This window comes from Podarcis liolepis (assembly GCF_965112155.1).
Source record: "Podarcis liolepis genome assembly, chromosome: 12".
Taxonomy (NCBI): Eukaryota; Metazoa; Chordata; class Lepidosauria; order Squamata; family Lacertidae; genus Podarcis; species Podarcis liolepis.
The window spans coordinates 49,211,867-49,212,098 of NC_139563.1; positions in this window are offsets into that span (position 1 = coordinate 49,211,867).

Below are 232 nucleotides of genomic sequence, written 5' to 3' on the forward strand. Positions count from 1 at the left end.
TCAAAGGCATCAATTCTTTGGCGATCAGCCTTCTTTATGGTCCAGCTCTCACTTCCATACATCACTACCGGGAAAATGATGGCAGTTAGGGATCAATAAATTTCTGGGGATTTAGGTCACCCCCCCCAAAAAAATAAAAAAATTACTGCAAAGTCTCACCACCCGATGAGGTCGGTGGGGAGGTCTTTCCCCACGTGGCCCTTGGAGGGGACGCCAGCCTGGGACTCCTCCT